The following is a 23741-nucleotide window of genomic DNA, read 5'->3' as shown; positions in this document are numbered from 1 at the left end:
TCCCTCCCACTCCATCCACATTTTTCTCCTAAAATGACTATTAGCTTTTTTATTGGCCAAAAGGGTAGGAAATTATGGCATCACTTCAGCAAACTTCTCCATGCCAGGTGGCAAGTGTCTGCTTCCAACACCTGGTTGAGATTTATTCGACTTCCAGCTGCATTTTTTCCATGACTGTGTCATGAGCCCAGCTGTGAGACAGACAGGACAGAATGGGGCTCCAGGCCCCGCCACTCACTTAGCTGTGTGGACCTTGGCTGGATGACTGATGTCTCTGAACTTTTCTTTTCCAGCCATAGATCCACTGGGAGGGTGAAATGGAAAAATCCACAGCATGTGTAGCCCTTCAGAGAGTAAACTCCCACCTCATCCTCTAGCCTAAAAGCTAGGTAATCCATCTCTACCAACCATTCCTAACTGGTCGTTCTTAAAGGCCATGGGTTTTTCTCCAACAAAGGATGTTGACACAGGAGGCACTCTGTTTCCTATGGGATTGGTGCAGAAATTTAGCTGAACCCCGGGCATATCAAGAGGATGGAGGCATCCTGAATGAGGTTTACTTTTCTGTGGTGCTAAGGCTAAACCCAGAGCCTCACACATGCTAGGCAGGTGCTCTACTAATGAGCCACACCCCCAGTCCACAGATCAAGTTTTGGATTGGGGAGAAGGGTGCATCTAGTGACATTAGCTCACCCAGTCTGTCTTTAGGTCGTTGCCTCCAGGAGCTACACATGGCTGGGCCCATGCAAGCTGTCCCTTACACTCCAGGCCCTCCTGAAGCCCACCTGAGACACAGTGTCCCCACCAGCCCCTCCCATTTGACCCAGATAAAAACTTGGGAACAAGTGCCTTCTCATGGGCATCATTTGTAGGTTTGGCCTATCTCCACTGTGATTGTGTCAGCTTAAACTTCCCCTAAATCAGTACATGTTGTTGTTGTTGTTGTTGTTGTTGTTGTTGTTGTTGTTCTGGTCTGCACCTGTAATCTCTGCCTTTCAGGGACTGAGAGCAGAGAGAACAGCTTGAACTCAGGAGGTGGTGGCCATACACTTAGGCAGCATAGAAAGACCCTGTTCTTAATGAGAAAAAGAAAGTACTCAAACATTAAAACACACCAAAACAGACTGTCACAGAGGGGTCCCCATGTCCAAAAATCACAGTTCTAACAAGTACCAAGATTTTGCCAGAATTGTTATATTTAGTCCCATTTGGTCCTAGATTTCAGTTTGCTAAAGCATGTAGAAGCAGATCTTGCCAGGAGGTGGTGGCGCACGCCTTTAATCCCAGCACTGGGGAGGCAGAGCCAGGAGGATCTCTGTGAGTTCCAGGCTAGCCTGGGCTACCAAGTGAGTTCCAGGAAAGGTGCAAAGCTACACAGAGAAACCCTGTCTCGGGGGGGGGGGGGGGGAGCAGATCTTAGACATTGGTACTCTTTATCCTTACACACTTCAGGGTTATCCCCCAAATAGTGCAGCCTGCATTATAACACCTTTTACAGTGTGCACCATGCTGCTGTTAAGTATGAACAGTGTGATGCCACAGTCTCAGATCATATCAAATTATTGGTGATCATTCCTCAATGCCAATCACATACTTGTCCTGTAAATGGACTTTCCAGATGGCCTTGGCCCTCCCTGCCCTTTCAGAGCCAGCTGGTTTATACTGGAACGGAAGCAAGGAACACATTAACCTACTCAAGTCTCTCTCCAGCTACAGAAATTATTTTTAATGCCAAGTATGTACACATTGCAGTCCCATTTTATTTATCCTAACCCTGGCCACATGAGATGTGGTGATGGAAACAAGAGACCCAAGCCTCAAAGAGGAGGCGTCTGCCCGTTATTGTCCACTAAAGAGGAGGGAAAACATGGTCCTTTTTATACCAGCCTTCTTTGCACAAGGCCAGGGTAAAGCATCTCTCCAGTGCTTCCATTTATAATCTCTTTCTCCCTGGAGTGCTCAGCATGCCGTGGAGCCACAGAAGCCAGATGGGGATACCTACCTGTCTGAAGCATCTGATGGAAAGGATCCAAGCAGGCAGGCCCACCGAGAATGTGCGACAGCTCAGAGGAAGTGCTGTGATGACTGCTGCATGATGTTGCCTTTTTTGTTTTGTTCCTTTCTTTTTCTTTCTTCCTGGGTGTTTTGCCCACTTATATGTCTGCGTATCCCATGCAAGCCTGGTGGTGCCTGATGAAGAGAGAAGAGAGGGCTTTGGCTCCTCTGAGATGAGTCACAGACAGTGGTGAACCACCATGTGGGTGCTGGGAATTGAACCCAGGTCTTCTGGAAGAGCAGCCAACCCCTGAGCCATCATCTCTTCAGCCCCGTTGCTACCTTTTGAGTTCCTGCTTTCAGGAGGATCATGAAGCAAGCATAGAAACTATCCCCACCTCCTCAAGTCAGACTGAAGTGAAGAATTCAAACCAGAAGGGAGGGAGCTAACAGACTCTTGACTTCCAGACAGATCCGCTTTCAGGGGCCCCAGTATGGTCTGTGAAAGAAATTAATATATGCATTTCCTTTTGGAAGCGGGGAGAACCATCAGTAAGGCCTGGACACGACGGGGTGTTCTTAGAAAAAGAAGCGCAGGAGTCACCAGCTCGGGCAGGCAGGCAGGCAAAAGCTGCCCAGGCTCAAGCGGGGGCTGACAAACACAGGTGAGGAGAAGCATAAGTGGAACAAAAGGAGTAAATGGTCCAGGAAATTGCAGAAGGGCTGACTGGATTACCCACTGGGGAAATGCTGAGACCTGCATCCCAGCACAGGAAGGAAGGAGGAGGAGAGTAAACACTTAGAGAAGTAAAACACATCATTAGCGGTCAGGGAACCCCTGAGCCGCCCCTGTCAACCGAAAATAATCAATTCTCTGTTACTTTATGGGAGTTGAATCCCCAGAGCCTTCGTTTTGATGGGCTAATGTTTAATAATTTTAAACAGTTTTAAACACCGGTTGATGCTGATTACTGAAACAAGCAAAAGTCATCTTGTTCCCTGGGAAGACGACGTGCTGGCTGATGAAACATCTCATCAGAGGCCCAGCTGCTCCCTGCTGCAGAGACAAGATTACAGATTGTAGGGACTGAGCAGGGAGAAAGGCTGTGTGCTGGTGAGGTGGGACTGAGGGTCAGGTGGTAGCTTGCTGCAACCCAGCCTCTGGTCTTCAGGGAGACTCTAGTATAATTATTTTTGAGTCACGAGTTCAGTTAGTTTCATGCCCACTTTCTCTACCTTTCCAGAATCACTTTTACTAAACATTGAATATCAGTACCAACCTCAGCCAGTGCTCAGGCTTGCTGAGCCCCCTGGAAAGCACTGGCGGGAAACTTGAATCCCTTTGAAAGTACTCGGTGCTTGAATTGTCCCGCTTCTTGCAAGGTATTTCTACTTCGGCCACGTGAGCATCGATAGGAGACTTTTGATGTTTCGGGTGGTTGTTCTGTGGGTGGCATACTGAACAGTGGCATTGCACATTCCAGGCAGGAACTCGTCCCTCAGACACTCCAAGGTCTCAGCTGAGCGCTGTTAAGTCCTGGGGAATTGTTTGCTTTTCTGGTTGACCCCCCTCCTCCCAGCTCCAACTGTGTAAGCTCTCTTAGGCTAAGACATTCCAGGCAGCATAAGGCGGTGACCACCTGCGGCCCTCCTGAAATTGAGTTAACAGTCTGCATTCCCAGGGTCTGGCCCCCTGAGAAGGTTAAACTGGGAGACTCTAGTGGGGGCATCCTAGAGTTTAGAAATCGTCTGATCTTTGTACAGCTTGTAGGAGAATTTCTAGGCTCTTTGGTGCCTGGAACTGCAGCGGGGTGGTGGTGGGAGTTATACAGGGAACTGTATACAGGACACTGGGTGGTTACTTCACCTATACTCTACACCACAGAGCCTGCCTGCACTCCCCAAGTGTGGCCTCCAGCATGGGTGTGCTCCCATCCGGCACTGGGAAAGCCGGACAAGGCCTGACTTAGTAGTCGATACATATGATGAATATGGCATCATAGGCCTCATGGTTCAAAAGAAAATGTCAGGGTTACCATTGGCAGACAGTCCACAGGATTCAGTGCATTTTGTAGTCTATTTACAGGAATTTTTGAGACATTTTTAATTAATAGAAGTAGAAATATATAAGACACCATCTCAATCCTCCCCCTGAGAAAGGAGGGTTGCTCTTGGCTCTGAATACAACTATCGTGGCCATCCTGCTCTGTAGACCTTGACCCAGTGTCTGCGTACCATGGAGTTTCGGTCATCAGCTACACGTTGAGCCCCAGTTAAATCTTCTCTTCTGGCATGGCAGCCATAATATGTTTATTCTCTTCCCTCTACAATTAGGATCCTCTCAGGGCACCTCAGGTGGTGGTAATTGGGAGTTACCCTTACTAATGAGTAAACAAGTTGGCTTCATCGCAGATGCAGCCAGCAGGCTGGCCTAATACAGTACGGGGCGAGTCATTATTTGTCCACGCCACAGACATGTACAGAAAACTGAGGAAGTGCCAGGCGAAAGTGTGGCCAAAAAGACAGCGGCAGGTTCCTGCTGCCCTGAGGTAAGAACCCAGTGAGAAGCAAGAGAAGTGAGGGCTGCTGGGAGGAAAGTGAGCAGAGGGGAGTACTGAGCAGAGGAGACGGCTGCCGAGCTCAGCGGAGCCTAAGAGGAAGCATAGGATGGGAGGTCCTGTCTTCCTCACCAGAAGGTGCAAGCTGACACCTCCATGGCAAAACACAGACTAATGAGAGAAGAGCAGATTCGCTCTACTTGTCAAGGTTGTACGTGACGTGAGAATCTTCAGAAATGAGGACCCGAGGGGCTAGGAAGAAGGCTCCTTCATACTTAGGGTCCATGAAGAATGGACAGTACTGTAGCAACATGATTAGACCCCCCAAAACTGGGTTATCTAATGGTAATCAACCTCAGAGACCCTCTAAGGCTACTGTGTGCAGCATCCTCTGCACCTATGTGGGGCAAGACCTCAGACGGAGAGTCTTCTACCTCAGTGGTCCTAATACTGTGACCCTTTAATACAGTTCCTCATGATGTGGTCACCCCCAACCATACAATTATTTTGTTGCCACTTCATAACTGTAATTTTAATACTGTTATGTGACCCCAAAGGGGTCACAACCGCAGGTTAAGAACCACTGGTCTAATCACAAGCTTCAGCTGGCACAGGAAGGGGACAGTGACCTTCGACTCTCCAGGCCTTCCAAGTCTCCTCTAGTTCATAGTACTCTGCAGTAGTGTTTTGAGACCCAGCAATTAGTCCTACAGTGACTGGAAAGCCTTCATGTATGCCAATTAGTATCCGGTTTTGTGTTTTCATAGCTCACTTTGCAGCCTTGGATGACCTCTTGTCTGTGTATTTCTCTGTGTCTAATTTAAATCTCTTATCAAAATGCACAAGTCAGTGCCAGAACTCAGAGATAACAGTGATGGTGTACCCGTAATAGAGCGAGCTTGCATAGACAACACCGAGAGCCAGTTTGCGTGCTTTCAACAGAACCAGCTCATTTCCCTGGGTGTGATGGCAAAGTCCTGTAATCCCAGCACTGAGAGGTGGAGGCAGGGGGATCTGAAGCTAGAAGCCAGCCTGGCCTCTATGGTGAGACCCTGTCTCGGGGGAAAAAGAATAGATTAATAGATTAATTACCAAGACTACTTTTTATAAGAATTTGTGTGTGTGTGTGTGTGTGTGTGTGTGTGTGTGTGTGTGTGTGTGTGTGAAAGTAGGCCAGCCTTCTTCCTCTATGCCCTGTTTGTAAGACCAAGAATAAGGCCCACTGACATGAAGCCCTTGCAGAAGCATGTTCACATGAAATCATCTGTGGGTCTCAACATGGTCAAATTTGACATGAATTCCATGAAATGTATTCTCATTTGGGTCGAATATTCTTAGATACATAAAATTATAATTTAAAAACCAGTGTTGAAAGAACAGCTAACACTAATGGAACTCTAAAAACATTATTAGCTGGTCATAAGATCCAGACTCATGCACTCTTCAAAAGACTTGAAATATTTCATTAAAAAATATTCATTTTAGAGAGAGTAAAGCACATCTAATTATTTTCATGTTAATTATACGTGTAGTTCAGAATTGATAATCAGCTGATTATAATTGATCATAAATTGATTAATGTTAAATGTTGATACTTAGATTAAAGGGTATAGTCTGAGTCTGACATTGAATTTCCTGACAATGGCAGCCTCTCATGGCAGGAGCCTTGGCCATTTAACTCTCCCATTGGTTTTCTTTTGCTCATTCATTGGACAGTCAAAGAGGTTCCAAATGGAAGACATTTTCAATATCATAGTATTTCTAGACTGGCAACTGTCTTGTTTTCTTAAAGCACTGATCTGTCACCCAGGCCTTTAGAGGCCCTGCTTTCCCACACACCCCCCTCACCTATTCAGAAAGCATTCGCCTTTTAAAAAAGAACTGGGCATGGGCCTTTGTTGACGACACTCTTGTGGAGCCACCATGGGCCTCCTTGAGTAGGCTATTATCTTTCCACCACCCTCACAAATCTTTTCAGGGCTAGAGAATGGTCCAAGCTGTCACAAGCTGGCAACAAAGCCCTGTAGCTTGTACCCAGTTGTGGACAGTCCCTTTCACGTGGTGCAGGAGAGACTTAAAAAGCAGGAGCAGCCTGGGCCTGGTTCAACACACATGCTGCCTGACAAACATGTCCTGTGACCGACAGCTATAGGCAGGCTGTGGGTCAGGAACTTTTGACACACAAGGACTATTTCAAAATAAAGTCCCAGTATGCTTTTCAGTTCATAACCCAGAGAAATGTCACAGCCTCACAGTTCTGCCACTCTTGCCTCTGCTCATGGCCCCAGCAGCTGTGTGGTTTTGATGCAGCCCTCTGGTGGTGCACCTCTGGCCTGCTGTAGAGTTTCTACTTGGGTTTCCTCAGCATTGGAAAAGGAACACACAGCCTCAGAAACAGCTGGTTCCTTCCTGTCTGTTCCCTGTTGCACAGAATGTCTACAGACAGCTGTGTCACGTGACTCCAGGAAAAGGAATACACCAGGCTCTGCTGGGAATTCTTCCACAAGGCCCACAGATGTAGTACGAATCTAAAAAGGTCTTGCTAGATCACCTTTTAAGATTCGTGTTACACACAGACATCCTCCTGTTGGATGTCTAGTTGTAACTCCAGCCTGTGTGATTTTCCCTCTCCTCCTTGATGTACTTTCAAAGGACCGAGGTGCAACATCCCATCACGTTTGCGTCACTGTCCCCGCCATTACTTTGTCCCGCAAGCTTGCTTCTTGAACATGGCAGTGTGTAGCATGCACAGGTTTCCTGCTCTCCAACTCTCCTCCTTTTATAGCTCCGCTGGACTGTGTCCAACCAAGGATGGCAGTAGCCGCAGTGCTTGGGCTCCTGGATGGACCTTCTGCCTGTCCGTTTTTGGTTTCCTTTGTCGTGTATATATGAGCTTCAGTAGGAAACAATGACACACAGAGTTAGTGAGGGTGTTTGCAGTTGGATCTTGTGAGCCTTGGTGTATGCCTCTGGGAGCAGATGGGCCAACATCTGTCCCCCAAGTGTCTTTCCTCTGTAAACTGTCACTCATTCACACTAGTCCTCACGAAGGTTTTGCCTGAAAATACCTGCTGGATTTGTAGCATCATAATTTCTGAAAGGCCCCTGTGAGGATCACATGCCACTGAAGAAGTCCTGCTCAGAGGCCCACATCTATTCAGGTTTCCTCCTCATCTTCCGGGTCGACTGGGATCAGAGAACTTGTGTGAACTTTTCATGTTTCTCATTTAAAATGCCAATGTTGTTACTTTTCTGTTTGGTTTGGTTTGGGGTTTGTTTCATTGTGGTGCTGGGAATGGAAACCAGGGCCTTTGGGTTGCCATCAAGCTCTGTCTAAATGAGCTACACCCCGGACTCTGTTCTCCTCTGTGCGGTGCTGGTACAGGCAAGTCCTTGGGTCAGACTCTGACAGTTTGTCACCCATCAAACTGGGCAGTACAGAAGGAGGTGATAGTGACAGAAGATTAGTCCCCAAATAGAAATTCAGTATTAACAGTGTTTTCATAAAGGTGCTGGCTAGTTTTATGTCACCTTGACACAAGCTAGAGTCATCCAAAGGGAAAAATCTGCAATTAAGGAAATGCCCCCAGGAGACCAGGCTGTAGGCAAGCCTTAGAGCATTTTCTTAATTAGTGACAAATGGAGGAGGACCAAGTCCGTTGTGGGTGTTGCCATTCCTGGACTGTGGTCCTGGGTTCTATAAGAAAGCAGGCTGAGCAAGCCAGTAAGCCTCACTCCTCCTTGGCTTCTGTATCAGCTCCTAGTCCACCAGGTCCCCACCTGGCTTGAGTTCCTGTCCGGACTCCCTTTGATGATGAACTGTGATGTGGAAGTATAAACTGAATTAACCCTTCCTTCCCCAGTTGCTTTGATCATGGTGTTTCATCCCAGCAATAGTGACCCTAAGACATATAGTGATGGGGAGAATTCCAGAACAGCCCAGACTGGATCCCAATTTCTTGCCAGGTAATGAGGTAGGAGGAGAATTCCAGCTATAGAAAATGACTTGCTACATAGGCATGATGAGATTTATGGACTCTATATTTTGAATCCAGAAAGACAGTAAGAGGTAGCCTGGATAAGTAAGAAAGGCTGGATCATTCTGCAGGATAAAGTAGGAGCTTTACTCTGCAAGTCATGGAAGCCCTGCCTATTAAGACATGTCCACAGGTAGAAATCTTGAGTGGAGAATATTAAATCTTGCCTTCATCAAGGCCTCTGCAACATGGCCAGGCAGAACCAAAGTCACAAGTCTCCAGAATTCTTTTCCCAAGCAGAATGTATTAGGAAACACACATTTCATCTGAGAGTTACCCCCTATCCAGAATAGTTTGGATTGTAGAAAGGTTTTCTTAGGGTGACCTCACGCCTATTGGGGAAGGAAAGAAAACTAGTTTACTGTCTTTCCCTTGGCCACTGTGGTAGTTTAAATGTAATTGTCACCCATAATCTCATAGGGAGTGGCACTCTTAGGAGGTGTGGCCTTGCTGAAGGAAATGTGTCACTGTGGGGGCAGGCTTTGAGGTTTCTTATACTCAGGATACTGCCCAGTGTCTCAGTCAACTTCCTGTTGCCTGCAAGATGTAGGACTCTCAGCTACTTCTCTAGCACCATGTCTGCCTGGATGCCACCATGCTCCCCACAGTGATGATAATGGACTGAACCTCTGAACTGTAAGTCACCACCTCAATTAAATGTTTTCCTTTATAAGAATTGCTGTGGTCATGGTGTCTCTTCACAGCAATGAAAACCCTAATTAAGTCAGCCACAAAACAACCAAATGTGTGACTATAGAGTGCTGTCCACTGGCTGACCACACTAAAGGTCAAAGCACTTTTACGGTGGGAAATGTGGCTTGTCATTCAAGGCCACATGAGTAGTTGCTCCTTTAGTACAAGTAACATGTGTTCAGCATGAGAATGGACAATATGCAACTCTAAAATCCAGCAGTTATGAATCACATCTATATCACTTTTCTTGTTGCTGTTTTTGAAAATATCTGACCAAAACAACTAGAGGGGATTTAATTTGGTTTGAGGGCGCAGTCCATCATAGCAGGAAGGCATGGCGGTGGGAGCATGAGGCGGCCTGTCACATAGATCCACAGTCAGGAAGCAGAGAGAAATGAATGGTGGTGCCAGCTGGCTTTCTCCTTTTCATCCAGCCCAGAACCCCAGTCCATGGAGTAGTGTCACCCACTTGCAGCATAGGTCCCCCCTCCTCAACCACACCTTTCTGCAAATGCCCACACAGACAAACACAGAGGTGTGTCTCCTAGGTGATTCTAAATCTAGTCAAGCTGGCAATGAAAATTAACCAACATCTAGAAAAGTACCCTGTAAAAATAATAATCACTAAGGATCTCTCAGGGTCAGAAGGCAAAAACAGTCAAGTTCTCTCCTCTTTGATGCTGTGCTGCACCTTCACACCGCATCCTGCCTTCCAGGTTCTTTACAGTGTGTCCCAAGCCAGTGGTCCAGAATTAGTTTGGAGCAATAACTCCTGGGTCAGAGGAACATGCTCTGAATTGCAAGTAAGAGTGACCCCAGGCTGGCGGACTATCTGGTGTGAGGAGCTTGAAGAGTCCCCAGCCAGACAGATGTCATGAGAAGCCTACCAGACTCTGTGCACCTTCCCACTTTGTCTACAGGCTGCATGAGGCTTGTTTCCTGGCACCTGGCATCACCACAGGGAAGTGGTGGGGGACCAGTGGTGGGGGTGGGGGTGTTGATTATGGTTTTTTATGGTGTTTCAGATAGCCTGGCCTCAAACTTACTATATAGCTAAAGATGGCCTTGTATTCAAAAACACTGTCTCCATCTCCCAATGCTGGCAGGTCTTACAGGCATGAGCCACTGTGCCCCCGGCACTGTGTACACCCTTGTTCGTTGGCAGGTAACTGAACTTCCTGCTGTCCTCCATGAGACCATTGAAAGCTGGGCCATTCAGTTATGCAAACACCTGTGAGTTGGTTTAGGCTTGAGTTGTCCCAAAACACTTCCTGGTAGGGAAGGTATGGCAATGTCACTCTGGGTGTCCTGGGGTAAGGGTGGGATGGCTTTGGGAGGTATTAACATGTCTCCTCCAGACCCCTGGCAACCATAGAACTGAGTTCCTCCTCTCTCAGAATGCGTTTTGATTAGCTTTATCAGGATTCACTACATCCTTGAGGTCTTGTAATTCTTGAATTTTTCTTTTCAGTCTTACTGGGATATAAGCGAGAAATCAAAATTGTGTGTCTCACTTGTGTGTTCCAAGTGTTCTGTGTCCTGATGAGCTATTTGTGCTGTGAAATGATTGTCACTGTGAAGCTAATTAGCATGTGCATGTGCAGTCCTCTCAGTTACATGTTCACACATGCAGTGACACTTAGGATGAATCCTTTCAGCAAATCCTTTCAAGAGTAAGTCATCACGAATGACAGACAACCATCCTGCTTTTTGGCTCTCTTGAACATGCTCAGGGTAAAGCCAAGAGTTGATACTGTGGATGGATACCCTCCCTGCATCCCAGTGACTCTCTTTCTTGAAATCATGTAGCCTTTGGCTCATTTCACCTCATGTAATGACCTTCATATTCATTTACAATGCCAAATGAAAGGATTTTCTTCCTCTGTAAGGCAGAATAATATTCAACCCTGTATGTTTAGCACATTTTCTTTATCAACTTGTCAGCCATATCATAGCTACTGTAAATACTGCTGTAATGAACATGAGAGGGGAGATTCTCTTCAATATTAATTTCAACTCAACAAGATTTATACTTAGTAGTGGTATTGCAGTTTAGCAGTTCGTTATTTGAAGAGATGCATGCTTCTATAGTAGCCATACATCATGCAGGAGTCACTTAGATGACCTTGCCTTCCAAGGGCAAAGTACACCTTACTCCTTGATTCCAGCATATTCCTGGAGTGATTAATCTGTCGGGAAATAAGGTGAGTCAACATGGAAGTTAAATGGTGAGATAAGGGGTTTTTTTTATAATTATTATGGATGGCATAGAAAGAGATCATGTCATATATGGACACTTAATTTCAAATATGCATCCCTGTGATGATTAGTTCTGTCAACCGGACACAAGCTCCAATCACAAGCCTACATCAGTTTAGCCTGTAGGCATGTCTGGGAAGGGGTAGGGATATTGTCTTTATTGCCTTCATTGATGTGGGAAGACCCAGCCTGAGGTGGGTGGCATGGTTGCTGGGCTTAGGATTCTGGACTCTGTGAGTGGAGAAAGCCAGCTGAGTATTGAGCATGCATGTGTTTGTTTCTCTCTGCTCTTGACTGTGGGTGTCATGTGCTTAACCATTTTAAGTCCCTACCACCATGACTTTGCCTACTAGGACAGACTGACACCTGGAATTGTGGACTAACATCCCCTTCCCCCTTTCAGTTGCTTTTTGTTCAGGTATTTTTATTTCAGCCACAGACATGAATCTAGAGCAATCTCCTTCTTAAACCATTTCCTAAGCCATGGCTCCTTTGTCCCAGTGGGCAGAGATGGCAGGCATTCTTCCTTCCCTGATCCATGCCCCTAGACTGCTATTTTCTCCATGTCCTGTGTCCACGGAATTTCCCACACACAGGGAGGGACCAAGAGTAAGATGATGTCACACCTGTTTGGGGACAGCATCACTTCACAGGGTCCAGAAGAAGCCCTTCAGAGATGACCAGCTTTGAGTGAAGTTGACTTTGAAGGCAGTGAGGGAAAAGGTTGGTAAAAAGCAGCCTGCTGGTGCATTGCACTGCATCCCATCAGTCCCTTCTTTAAACACCAGCCCAGAGACCATTTAACATCACCTATAGCTACACGGGACTACGCTCATGGTTCTTAGCCCACCACAGCTCCACTACAGGCATGATTCTTTGTCGAAGATGGCCTTCAGTGGGTACCATGATAAAAATAAGTGTTCCTTCCTCTCCTTATTTCTTCCTTTCTTTCCATTTTTTTTTTTTGTTTTTGTTTGTTTGTTTGTTGGTTGGTTGGTTGGTTGGTTGGTTGGTTTGTTAAAGACAGGACCTCACACACTTCAAATTTTAACTGGCTCAGACTGGCCTCAAACTCACTATGTAGCCAAAGACAGCCTTGAACTCCTTGATCCTCCTGCCTCTAGCTCCCAGGAGCTAGGATTACAGATTGGTTCCACCATACCTAGTAAGTTACTAAGGCCCGAACCCAGGGATTTGGATTCATACATGTTAGACAAGTACTCTGCAAAGCCACACTCCTAACCCTGAACCCTTCCAATTCTTTTCTTCATAGTCTTTTGTGGTGCTGGGGAATCTAACAAGGTTTCCTGGATGCTGGGCACCTGCACTGAGCCACACCATTACCGCTTACCACTTGCCATAAACCTTACCACATAGCTGGAATGAGAGAACAGCTGTGGTGGCGTCCTGCTGGCAGCCGCAGGAAAGGTTTGCTGTTGCTCTCCTCCCATTGCTCTCCATGTAAAACCCACATTTGAGGTGGACTGAATGATTTAAAAGCCAGGGTTTCAGATTTTTAGCCCAGCCCTCTGACCTTCTACCGCAAATCAGCTCAGCCAGTTGCTAGGCCAGCAGCACAGGTGGGTGACTGGAGGACAGGAAGCAGTGTCCAGCTGTGCCTGAGCATGGATGAGGATGTTGGACTTGGCCTTTTGTGACCCGTGGTGGCCTTGGCCTAGCCCTGAGGCCCCTTGGATGAGGACTTCTCTTTGGCCTGATGGCATAGTGATAGCACCTTCCCCCAGAGCTAGCCGTGGTGAAGATGATGGCAGCCCCGTGCTGTTTACCTGACCTGATTGGCCTGCCCTGCAGCGCCTAGGTGACCACCTGTACAGAGACTGTGTCCTCCTCCTCAGAACACAGTCACCGGGATGCAAGATGCTCAGCTGCTGACGGCGCACTTTTGCCTCTTCCTGCACCTGCCAAGAAGGTATCCCAGCTTCCTCACCTGAGAGGAGGCAGGAGGCAGTCGCCAAGTCTGTGCCTTTGTGTTTTGGCTCTCGAAGGACAAAAAAAAAAGTGTGCCTGACTTAGAGTTCATTCACTCTTCATGACACCTTATCCAGCCATGACTGATGTGTTCTAGGAAGGACTCCAGGCAACATGAATGATTTTTAAAACACAATGTCTGCCACCCTCTGATTCCCCCTGCATGCTGAGCTGAGCTGAGCTGAATGTTCACCTGGGATCAAAAGCGTGTGACCAGTACTCCAGCTGAGACTGGCAGAATGTCCCATCTGTAATTCTTGCCCAGAAAATTACTACTTGCCCCAACTGGGCAGCCATTTTCCCAGGGAGGCACTCGGAGCGGACACCTGCAGTCACTTCGCCCTTTCCGGAACTCTGTGAGTCTGTGCGGACTTTGCCAGTAGGTCAGGCTGTGCCAAGCACCTTGAGCCCTCATTATCTTTAATTAGTGTTTAGGAGGTTAATTAGTGGCGAGGCTCATCTTTCTTTAATTACTGCAGCAGTTGAGGCAGGGGGTCCTCGAAGCCAGCTTTGAATTATTCTGTTTGTCTTCATGCTAATTTGAATTGATAAAGTCGGATGTTTACTGCACAGATGAACATTGCTGGGGTGTGAGGGAAACTTCAGAGTGCTGGACGCAGTTGTTTTGTTTTTTTTTTCCACTATAATTAATTTGCAAGTTTAGGGACCTCGGGAGTGTAACAGTCCAAACAGACAACAGTTTCAAGCCTGATCCAAACCCGAAACCCCAACAGGCAAATCTGTTTGTCATGTAAGGGCAAGTTCTTAAAAGAACTGAATTGATTACAGACTGGAGCTGATTAAGTTCATCAATCAATGGATGATAAAGAAAATATGCTGTGCAGACACCATACACGGCAAGGATGTGTCATGTGCAGGAGAATGCTTAAAACTGATCTATTGAGCTAGGTTAAGCCAGACCCAGAGATAGAAAGACCGTGGTTCTCTTCTATGTAGAATTAGGCTTCAAAACAATAAAGCCTGAGGCGGAAGCAGGATTCCTGGGGAGCAAAGGGAGCTAGCAAAAGAGGAGGAGAGGGAGGGGAAGGCGACGAGGGTGGGCAATGACAAACACTAAAAATGACATTTAAAAATGCCGTCATGAACCCCATTTTTGTGTATGGCCCATATGTGCAAAACATACAACTATAGGAAAAGTCTGTCTGAAATGCAGCTAAAAGAAACAGAAAGTTGGGGGAGGGGAGGGAGGTAAGTCTTAGAGCGTTATCTTCATGTGTCAGCGGTACCTGATTGCCAGACTAAAGTCTGGTGTTGGCACGATGACGCTGTCCCCCATACTCTGAGGATTCACATCCCAGACCATCAGGCTCTGGGTCAGAGGCTAATCTGCATCCTTGGCCGTCTGAGTGTCGGGGATGAACTGTGCTGGGCAAGCATCTACCATGGAGCCTCACCCCGCCCCCACTTCCTTCTAGCACCCAGTGTTCTTTCTCTGCCCTCCCTGCCTCCTAGCCGTGACATGTTCCTGCCACCGTCTTCAGCTCCGACCTTCCCTCCATCATCCCTGACAAGAGGTGTGCTCATACTTAGGGAAGACTGAACTCTGAACCCAGGTGAAATTCCCACTCCGCAGGAAAGTGGATCCCAGTGATGTGTGTAAGTCTGAGAAGTAACAGTGACAAGATGTGGACCTGGTCATCCCACGGTCCTGGAAATACCATCTTATAAAACGGGGCTCCCTTCAACTACATCTTGGAACATCAGTGGCCCAGTTTCTTCTTGCCTTCTAGATGAAGGTGATTAAAAGATGTAATTTCCCAACATAGACATAGGGTCCGGCACCCCTGTGTTTTCTGTCATCATAACTTGTGCTCTGGGCCACCCTACATTTATTCCTTCATCCATTCATTTCTTCAGTCGTTATTTAGCTGCACTGGGGACAGAGGCCTGGGTTATGCTGATACTCAGTGAGGCCCTCTACCACTCAGCCACCTGTTAGCCCAACAAATAGTTCTGAGCATCCTCGTGGTGCCAGCATTCTTTCTGGTGCTAGAGACAAAACCAAATGATGAAATCCTTGCCATGTATAACTTAGTTCCCAACAGAGAACCCAAGAATTAATGCGAGCTACATGGTGAGCAGTGTGACCCAGAAAACAAAGCCAAGTGTGGGTACTGTCATGGAGAGTGCTGTGGAGGGGGCTTTCTCAGCCTGCTGAGCAGGAGGCTGGGAGAAAGTCTCATCAGTGGGATGAACTTAGAGAGGGCATAGAAGCAAATACAGAGGCCTGGCTGTGGCAGGGATAACCACCCTGTGTGGCTGAGCAGAGTGAGGGAAAGAGCTGGAGAGGAAGCAGGGGCCTTTGAATTTCTGCCTGTGTGGCTTTGAAATAAACAATATGTTGGATCCTGTCTGTGGCTCCAGCCTGGTCACAGAACTCTTGTCTGAGTCTCCATGCCTAGCTTCCTGCTTCCCAGCCCTTTGCCCCCGTTGGCGAATGCACACAACCTAGACTGTTCCTTGCCCCCTTCCACCCAGCCCTCCTTAGCCTACCATACAGCATTCCCCTGGGGCCTCCTGATTTATCTGTTCCTAGCAGCCCTGTGACTCGAGCCTGACCTCCTCTGGGCTCACCCGCTGCTGTACCATGGAGCCCAGCCTGATTCCAGAGAGGCCTTGCTACCTCATTCCATGACCTGGAATGAGGTAATGGCTTCCACATGTGCCGGGGCTGTCATTCAAATTCTCCTTTGCCTGCTCAGCTAGTGAGGCCGAATCTCTCCCTCTGGAGTGCCTGGAGGAGATGGAGAGAGGCCTGTCTCCTCGATGATGCTCGGCAAGATAGCATTTCTCTGAAATGCTCAGAAAGGCAGGAGAGCAGAGAGACATGAATGGAGCAGGAGATACATAAAAAAATGGACATTATTACAGATTCATATGCAATCAAGGAATACCACAGGGTCACGGGTCCCTTGTCCCATTTCCCTCCAGTGGTGACATCACCCACAGCCTTAGCAGGACATCACAACCAGGAAATTGCCATTGATATGGTCACCCTCAGAACATTTCCCTCACACCAGGGTCCCGCATGTGGCTCCTTTGTATCCCCCAGCTGCTGCCTGCCCCCTGACTCCAGGCAGCCATTGAGCTGTTCTCTAGTGTGACAGTGTTATTAATTCAAGAGTAGTACTTATATAAATGGAATCATATAACGTATTCCCTTTGTGCAGTGACACCATACCCCAAATGACTTGCTAAAGATTCTTCTAGCTTGTTGATTCTGTAGCTACTTTTTTTCCTTTTTATTGCTGAGTAGTATTCTATGATATCAGTATGCCACACCTGGTTTAGCCATTTAGTCATGAAAGGACATGCCGGTTCACAGTTTGGGCTTGGGAATGAGTCAAACACCTATAACTATTTCTCCATAAAACTTTTGAGAGCATTATCTTCATTTCTATGGGACAAATGTCCAGGAGTGCAGTAACTGTGTTTATGGTAGCTATATATTTATTTTTAAGATTTACTTTTTATATCCATGACTGTTTTATATTTAAGATTTTAGTGTTACGTACTTAAGATTTGTTTACTTTTATATCTGTTAGTGTTTTGTCTGAATGTATGTATGTGCACAACATGTGTGTCTGGTACCAGCTGAAGACAGAAGAGGGTGTCAGATCCCCTGGAACTGGAACTGTCATGAGCCATGTTGTGTGCTGGTAACTGAACTTGGGTCCACTGCAAAAGTGCTTTGAATCACTGAGCCTTCTCTCTAGCTCCATATGTTTAATTTTTGTTTATTCATACTCGATTTTTGAGACTGGGGCTCACACTGTAACCCAGGCTCACCTGGAACTCACTGTGTTGACCAGAGGGAGCTTAAACTTACATGACAGTTCCCCCTTTCCTTTAAGTGCTGGTATTGTGGAGTGCAGCATCGCACTTGGCTAGCTGTCTGTTTTGAAAAGCTGCCATTCATTTAGCTTGTGATTCTGTGGGTTGTCAGTTTGGGCTGCCCACTAGCCACAATCATCTGATTCAGTTTTTGAGATATAATGCAGATGTAAACACCATCATCTTAACATGTATTTTCACAAGATTGTAGCACTTTTGGTTATACATTGTTTTACAGTGAGGCCATGGCATCTTACATGTCTGGTGGTGGGTGCAGCAGTGACCCTCCCAGTCCTTGAGAGCAAACCCTACTGCCAATTATTGTTACTTTGGCCACTGTGATCGGTATTCAGTGATTTCTTGTGAGTTTGGTTCACATTTCCTTGACATCCCAAGTCTGTGTGCCACCCGGGTCTTACCTCTGTTGAGATGTCTTTCACGGTTTTTGTTCATTTTCTGGCCAGATTATCTATAATAATAGCTCTAGTGGTTATTGAGTTCTGAGACTTCTTAATATAGTCTAGATACTGGCTCTGTGTCAGATGTGTGATCCACAAGTGCTGTCTCTACCCCAAAGCCTGCCCTTCCAGCCTCATAGTGAAATATTCTCAGAAGAAAAGTCATGAAATTCACCCAAGTTCCATTTTCTTTATGGGTTATATTTTTTATGACAAGTCTAAGAACTCTTTGCATCCTACATTGCCGCCCAAATCTGTTTTTTCCTCAAAGTTTTGTATTTTTATACTTTGCTTTAAAGTCTGTGGTATATGTTAAGTTAGCCTTGTATAATAAGGTTCATAACTTAAGATGTTGTTTTGTTTTATTGCCTGTGTGTGCATGACTTCTCCAGAAGCATTTATTGAGAAGGCTTTTTCTTCGCCAAAGTTCTTTTGCTCATTTGTCAAAAGTTAAATGGGACCAGGTGGTGGTGGCACACACCTTTAATCCCAGCACTTGGGAGGAAGAGGCAGGCAGATCTCTGTGAGTTTGAGGCCAGCCTGGTCTATAAAGTGAGTTCCAGGAAAGGTGCAAAGCTACACAGAGAAACCCTGTCTCAAAAAACCAAAAAAAAGTTAAATGTGGAGGGCAGCAGTGTAACTCTGTGGTGGAGAACTTGCCTATCTCATGTGTCTATTGCTGTAAAGAGATATCATGGCCACAGCAACTCTTATAAAGGAAAACATTTAATCGGGGCCGGCTTACAGTTTCAGAGGTTTAGTTCATCATCATCATGGTAGAACATGGCAGCATCCAGGCAGACATGGTGCTAGAGAAGTAGCTGAGAGTCCTACATCTTGAGGCAATAGAAAATGAACTGTCACACTGAGTGAAGCTTGAGCAAAGGGGACCTGAAAGCCCACCCCCACAGTGACACACTTCCTCCAAGAAGGCCACACCTCCTAATAGTGCCTTTCCCTATGGGGGCCATTTTCTTTTAAACCACCACAACATGTGAGGCTCTGGACTTGATCCCCACCACAGTAAAAAGGAAGAGAAAACAATGACCTGGGAAGTGTTTGGGGAGGGGTTATTGCTTCTGGGTTATTCTACTCTATTCAATTCTGTTTTGAATTCCATCTATATCTGTGTGTGTATAAAACTCATGCCAATGCCACAGCATCTGGATAACTACAGGAATATCACTGATCTTCGAATCAGGAAGACTGATGCCCCCACTGTAGTGTTTTTTTGTTTTTGTTTTCTGGAAGGATGGTTAACAATTGTTCATGATTTCCCATATTCTGTATAGTCTTTTTTGCATGTGTCTCTGTGTGTGATATAACTGTGTATGTGCATGTATGCTCACATGTGTGTGAGCAGGTACACAGTTGATGTTCCTTAATCATGCCACACCTTATTCACTGAGGCAGAGTCTCCCAGCTGGAACCCAGGGCTGGGAGTCTAGCTAGCCAGCTTGTATTGGGGACTCTCTGACTCCACCTTCTGAGTGCTACACTTGTAGTGGGCTGCCACACACCCATAATTTATATGGATTTTGGGGATCCAGACTCCAGTCCTCATACTTGCTGCTCATCTGGCAAGCACGTTAACCGTCAGTGCAGCCCTATTAAGGATAACCTTACCTGTGCAAATGTTGTTGGGACTTTGCTAGAAATTACTTTAAACCTTTACTTTAGCAAACTGAGGAGAGTTAGTGGTAGTCAGTCTTGTAATCCATGCACATGACAAGTCTCTCCACAGTTATTTACATCTTTGACTTGAGTATTGCAGTTTTCAGTTCACAATAGTATTAATGATTTGTTAACTTTGCCTATAGATATTTCAGATATTTCTTTGAGCAGTTGTAAGCTGTGTATTTTTAATTCCAGAGTCTATGTATTCATTGCTACATGCTCATTTTTGTATTTTTGCATGTCTGTATCATGTGACTTTGCTGAATGCATTTATTATTATTATGAGTATTCTGTCTGAATATTGATATATATATTTCCTGAAGTTTTCTAGACTATCTATCATCTGCAAATGCAGGCACTGTTACTACTTTTATCCTGAACCCCATGTTTTTATTTGCTTTTCTTGCCTTATTGCACAGTCTATAACTTTGAGCACCATGTTAAGTAAGAATAGCCAGGCAGTGGTGGGGCATGCCTTTAATCCCAGCACTCAGGAGGCAGAGACAGGCGGATCTCTGAATTTGAGGCCAGCCTGGTCTACAGAGCAATTTCCAGGAGAGCCAGTGATAGACAGAGAAACCCTGTTCAAAAAAAAAAAAAAAAAAAGAATAGTAAGAACAAACATCTTTGCCATGTTCCCAAGGGAAACATTCAGGTTTTTCCCACTGATGTGGTATTAGCTGTGGGGCTTTTTTGTAGATGTTTTCTTGTCAAGTTAAAAAGTTCCCATCTGTTCAGGCATTGGTGGCACACATCTTTAATTCCAGCATTTTGGAGGTACAAGCAGGCAGATCTCTGAGTTCAAGGCTAGCCTGGTCTACAGAGTGAGTTCTAGGATAGCCAGGGCTATCCAGAGAAACCCTGTCTCAAAAAAAGTAAAAGTAAACAAACAACAAAAGTTTCCATCTAATCCAAGAGGATTTTTGTTTATTTAAAACTATGAATGGATATCAAATTTAATAAGATGCTTTGCCTGTAAGAACAAATAGCATATTAACAAGGCGGATTACTTTCATTGATTTCTGTGTATTGAACCACCCTTGTATCCCCACTATAAAATGTGTTTTAAAATTCCACTGTAAGGTATCTATTGTGATTGTGAGTTATATCGTAGACTCACTTTTCACCTCTGCTTTAGACTTCATTACAGAAACGTAACTGCTTACTCTATTGCTCATTCTGTCGATTTTAGTGACGCACTGAAACATTACTTCCTCTTATATGCTTCCTTCGTCTTCATTTGTAACTATTTTCTCACCACACATCAGCTTGTGCTTAATTTCTACTTGAGCTCATTCAATGTAACTCAGAGACCGGAGAAGACAGACTCACTTCGTGTGCTTCCCTTGCCCTTTGTCTTACCTTCTTTCACTATCTCTTTTGTGTGTAGAAAATTCTCAGTTTCCGCTTGAGAATGTCTCCTTTCTCCTGTTTCTGAAAGATAGTTTCCCGGGGCTGGCAGCTCTTTGGTGGGTTGGCTGGCTGCTCTCCAGCAGTGGGGAAAACTGTTCCTCCTTCTCCTAGCCTCAGTAGTTTTTCATGACAAACACATTAATGTTCCACCTAGTATTCCGATAGATAAGGTGTTGTCTCTCTTTGGCTACTTTTGAGATCTTACCTTTATCTCAGCCTTGATACGCTGAATTAAACCCTTTCCTGACGTGCATCTATCTCTTCAGTGTTTCTCTCTTTCAGAATTTGTAAGTTTCAATTTCTCAACAAATTTGGGACTCGTTCAGCCTTTATTTCTCCCAATGCCTTCCGCTGCAGATGCTACCTCCTGTCCATGACTGTGAAGAGAGGGACGTTAGATCTTCTGCCACCCCCGCCCCTGGGTCCCTGAGACTCGCTCAGTCCTTTTGATCTCTTTTATCTCTATTATTCAAACTGGGTGATTTCTACTATTCCATCTTCTTCAAGTCCATTGACCATTTCTACTCCCCTACCATTTTTCTGTTGGGCCCATCTGCTGACGTTTTTATCTCAGTTATTATGTTTCTTGGTTCTAAAATTCTTTTTATCTTCTGGCCAAAATTTTTTGTTATTTTAAGTTTGGTCATAATTGCTTATTGAAGCTATTTTGTCATAACCACTTTAAAGTCCATTTGATAATTCCACTGTCCCTATTATCTTGGTGATAAAATCTGGACATTAGAGACTTGGCGTTATAAATGGCAGCCTATACTTGTCAAGGGATGGAAGTTTCCTGCTCTTCAGATGTTCTCTGTGGATACTATGGGTTCTGGTTCTCTAGTTGAGCTCTCTTGACTCCCATTGAGCAGGGAGAGGAAAGCCTTCACACCGTTCTGGTTGAAGGTAGACATCCAGTTCCCTGTGGACACCCCACTCTTCTCCACTGACACTCCAGGAAAAGGACTAATGCACCCGTGGCTGTCATTGAGGACTGTGGGCTCTCTGTTTGCAGGAGGTGCTACTGGACAGCCTCTCGATGATGTCCTAAGGGTGCAAGCCCAGACTTCCTCTTGGTCACAGCTGGCATGGGTGGGAGAGAATCACATATTTCTCTAGCAGCTTGAGTCCCCCTGCGGCTAGAGAGAGAGTAGAGGCTGAGCTCTTCTTCATCTGTTCTTGTGAACATTTGGGATTGTGAGCTCTTCTGATCCCAGTCTGAGGTCAGTGGGAACTTGGGTTTTCATGCTGTGGTTCCTCATAGATCTTCTTCCCACCACTTTTCCAGGCTCATTTTAATACCTGGTGTCCAGTCATTAGCCTGACTCAGCAAGAGTAGTGGAATGCATCCCCTCTACCTTCCGCTTTCCAAGTCCCTTTGTCATTTTTCTGAGCTAACAGGTTCTGAAGACATAATTCCAGTCTTGAGGAGCAGCCATCTGACCAGTTCTCTCTTGGCTGCTGTTGCAGGTCCGAGGGCAGGGTGACAGTGTGTGTTTCCTCTTGAACTTCCCTCCTGAGCTAACCGCTGGTTCCCATTACCATCCCAGCTGTTAGGCACCACAGAACACTGTCAGATGCCATGAGCGCCCCACCCTCTTCTGTTGATGCTGCCTTCAGCATTCTGCCCACAGCCTCTCCGCCTTTACCTCTGGCCTGACTGTTGGCCATGTAGACTACCGGATACCGCCTATTCTGAGACTGAGAATTTGTTATGTTCCCCTTTACTTTGCTTACCCATTTGGTATTGTACTTCTTGGACAAATTCTTCTTTTGGCAAGAATTCACCCAAACTACACTGTAAGAAAATAAGATTTCCTCCAGCCCTCCGAAGCATCCCTCAGTCCCCACCATCCAACAGCTTGTCTGGGATCAAGGAGAGTAAGCAGCATGCCATTGCCCACCTCTGCCTCCCAGCCTCCAATTCTGTTATCAAGATGGGAGTTGGGTCCACAGAGGACAGGAAATATTGCCTTCTTATTTTTGGAATGGAATTTAAATTGTCCATTAACCTTGCTGTACCTTCAGTTACACTGGCCTCCTACAACTCTTTGCAACCTGAAATTTAAAGAAAATACAGTGTTTCTTCTCCACAAATTCAAACTTCTGCTCACATTTTCTACATTTGGAATGAGCTCTCCTCCCTGGGAGACAATAGATATTCTATGGTTTTCAAAGACTAATACAGAGGAATTTATTTGGGCCACTTTGGCAAACCTACTATAGCCTGAGCTTGGTACTGTTGTAGAAGACACATTAAGAGGCAGAGGTTGGCATGCTCACATCATAGGTACATATCAGAAGAGAACAGCCAGTCACAGTGCATGACACTTCATATTATTAACCAGGCTCTGTGCTCAGCCTGGGGTAGGCCCTAGGAGAAGTGCAGGAAGACAATCTCTAAGGAACCTCACTGTGCATATAAATAACACAGTATAAGACCATGAGTGTGCTGGCAGAGATTGTATTAGGCTCAACGGGGTGAAATGGAAGAAACAACTCAGAGAAGGTTCTAGAAATTTTTCAGAGCATTAAGCACTAAAGCTGCAGTCTAAATAGTCAATAGATCAGCTCTTTGCTAGAATGGGTTTTGTAGAAACACAACAAATTCAGTTGTAGATGTGAAGTCTTCCAGTTGCTTCTGAGGTGTATTAGTCAGGGTTTTCTAAAGTAACAGAACTTAGAGAATGAACATATATATGGGATTTATTAGAGTAGCTTACAGGCTGTGGTCCAGCTAATCCAACAATGGCTGTTTATGAATGTAAGGTCCAAGAGCCCAGTAGTTGTTCAGTCCAGAAGGCTGGCTC

General features: G+C 45.7%; 1 protein-coding gene across 3 annotated transcripts in view; it reads left to right on the top strand.

Moving 5' to 3' along the window:
• Atp8a2 (ATPase phospholipid transporting 8A2) overlaps positions 1 to 23741 on the top strand; it is a 574910-nt gene that overhangs the window by 538462 nt on the left and 12707 nt on the right. The window lies entirely within an intron of this gene.

The sequence above is a fragment of the Onychomys torridus genome, chromosome 9 (genome assembly GCF_903995425.1).
Source record: "Onychomys torridus chromosome 9, mOncTor1.1, whole genome shotgun sequence".
NCBI lineage: Eukaryota > Metazoa > Chordata > Mammalia > Rodentia > Cricetidae > Onychomys > Onychomys torridus.
The sequence above is the reverse complement of the archived record's forward strand: the minus strand, read 5'-3'. Positions and strand labels throughout refer to the sequence as shown.